Source organism: Odontomachus brunneus, unplaced genomic scaffold, assembly GCF_010583005.1.
Source record: "Odontomachus brunneus isolate Ranch 3 - 2012 unplaced genomic scaffold, Obru_v1 Obru_scaffold_055, whole genome shotgun sequence".
Lineage (NCBI taxonomy): Eukaryota > Metazoa > Arthropoda > Insecta > Hymenoptera > Formicidae > Odontomachus > Odontomachus brunneus.
The window spans coordinates 97,459-100,632 of record NW_022639505.1 but is presented as its reverse complement, the minus strand read 5'-3'; positions in this window follow the sequence as shown (position 1 = coordinate 100,632).

The following is a 3,174-nucleotide window of genomic DNA, read 5'->3' as shown; positions in this document are numbered from 1 at the left end:
CGTGGAGGTCAAGATGATTTTTTTTAAATGGGATACCCGGTATTTGGTAAGGTCATGTGAAAGCTGGTCCCGAGCCCTTTCCAAACCTCTGGGCATGAGCCCTTCCAACCTTCTAGCGGTGACCTTGAGGCGAGTATTAGTGTTTGCATGGCAAAAGTTCGGACACGGCCGATTATTTCGCAAACGGTGGATGATGGAAAAATGTTTCGGATAAAAGTTGTAATACTCCATAAGACCTACCGAATGGGCTACGCTGATTGACCTTGACGGGTACCGTGGAGGTCACGTGGAGGTCAAGATGATTTTTTTAAATGGGACACCCAGTATTCGGTAAGGTCATGTGAACACTGGCCCCGAGCTCTTTCCAAGGCCCTCAGCTCGACCACTTCACCTCGGTCGCAACGGCGACTGTTCGCCGATCTCCCAACCAAGATGATGGAAGACTGTAGTTTTTCTAACAAACTTTTCCTAACTGGAGCGTTATCCCACAACTGAATAATTGGTCGCCCTAAACAGGGCGGTTTGTTTTGTGTACGCTTCCAATTGCGCTCACTCTCTTCTCTGACCATTCCGGCAAGGGCACTTCCACCCGTCCTCACTCTTCACAATCTTCCTTCCAATTAGATTCCTTCGGAGGTGAAGTGGCCGAGCTGATGGCTTTGGAAAGGGCTCGGGGCCAGCGTTCACATGACCTTACCGAATACTGGGTGTCCCATTTAAAAAAATCATCTTGACCTCCACGTGACCTCCACGGTACCCATCAATCAGCGTAGCTCATTCGGTAGGTCTTATGGAGTCTTACAACTTTTATCCGAAACATTTTTCCATCATATCCACCGTTTGCGAAATAATCGGCCGTGTCCGAACTTTTGCCATGCAAACACTAATACTCGCCTCAAGGTCACCGCCAGGGGGTTGGAAGGGCTCATGTCTAGGGTTTTGGAAAGGGCTCGGGACCAGCTTTCACATGACCTTACCGGGTGTCCCATTTTAAAAAATCATCTTGACCTCCACGTGACTCGTCAAGGTCAAACAAGGGTGACCAGTTGATAGATTGGTTGAAACCCTACAACTTTTGTATTTAACATTTTCTTCTAACTCCTATAATTTCCGAGAAAATTGGCCGTGTCCAGAGTTTTCGGACACCCTATATGTCCAAGATGAAACAAAGTTCAGAATATGTTAGAGAACGGTTTTATATATGTTTTAACGGTTTATTCAAACAGCACACAATATTTATGATAAAATTTCATAAATATTTATTTTGAATTATTTTTTTTTTAATATTATATAAATGTTTTATAAATATTTATATACACATAAAGAAAAAGTATCAAAATCTTTATTCAAAATATTATTAAAATATAGGCTAAATATTTTATCCAATATTTATAGTAAACAAAAAATAAATATTTGTAGTAATATTTTGTAAATATTTCTATAAATATTATGAAAAAAATATATTATGTATTTATATGAAAAAAATTAATATAATTATTTATAATTATTAAATTAATGAAGAAATAAGAATATCAAAATTTAAATTGGTAATGTATACTAAAAAAAAATCTTTAAATTAAAGAAATATATTTTGTTAAATATAATTTCTTAACTTAAAAAAATATTTGTTACACTTTAAAAAACATATAATAAACATAAAGTAATATTTTTTTAAATTTGTAAAATAAACTGTAAAATTGTGAATTTCTAGAAAAAAATAATCTCTTTACAAGAAGAAAACTTTTTAAATATAAAATTGTGTTTAAATAAATGTTTGCTTGTTTTAAAGAAAATAAAGTACAAATAAATCATTTTATAAATCTAAATAAATTATTTTTTAATATTAAAAATATCTTTTGGGTTTCAAATTAAAGTTTCTTTTATTATCAGAAAACATTCTGATTTCTTATATTATATTATATTCTCTTCTTTTAAATAAATAATTTGTTTTCGTATATGGATACAATATATATATACAATACAAAGCATCTCTCACTCAAAGTAATAGTGGTGCAGTAGGTAAGGTAAACGACTCAAGAACCAGAGGTTCTCAGGTTCGAATCTCGGCAATGGTAAGCAAATTTTCAAGGTACAATTTAACTTAAATTAAGTAGCGTGTGAAACAATATAAAGTAAAAACTAAAAACATATATATTTTAAAAATTTAAGAAAAGTTTAAAAAAACAGAAAAAATATATAATTGTATATTTTAATAAATATTTTTATAATATTTATGATCTATTAAAGCTAATGTCATAAAAATACTTATGAAATATTTTGATAAATATTTATAAAATATTAAAATAAATCTTATAAATATTTTGTAAATATTTTATAAATATTTTGTTTTGCTGCTTGGGTATATATGTTTCATCCTTTAAATTCCTTTTAATATACAAATTACAAAATTATCTTATAAATTACAAATCCGAATGCTACTTTTATATATCCATTGAACGTCCATCGAATATCCTGTGGACATGTCGGGGACTTTAGCATATCCTTCAATTTCATAAACGGATCAATCTCACAAACGTCCATTGAATGTCCGAAGGACGTAAAACAGATGGCTTCCCTTATAGAAATATCATACTAAGAAATACTGAAAAATTATTAGTGATTAAATATTACCAGTAATTCAGTAATTTTTTGGCCAGTACTTAATTTCTGGTAAATACTGATAATAAAATCACTGTTAAATATTTATAGTAATCAAATACTGAGAATTATTATGCAAAGGTAAAAAATGAGAAAATCATAAAGTTTACAAAAATATACTTATATTCCTAATTTTCTCATGTCTCATAAACTACTAGATATCGAAGGTTGTCAACACATTCCAAACTTTCATGAATCCTCCTGCGATAATTTCGATCCCAAGCGGTATACCACTGGTCACCCATCCATGTCCTGACCGCATTAAACTGTTGCTGACGATCGAGCGCGCACGCGTTGACTCTGATGACTCTAACGATGTTCTTACAATTCATGCTTATATAATGTATCCTTATATTATTCACAGTATATTATAATATACCTAGCAAATACCAAATAATAGTTATATAATTTTTACTTGTTGTTTATTGGATAATTTGTCGATAGATATTGAAACAATGCAACATTCGATATGCGATGAATATTGATGTAATGTAGTGAACCAGTGATAATTACTTT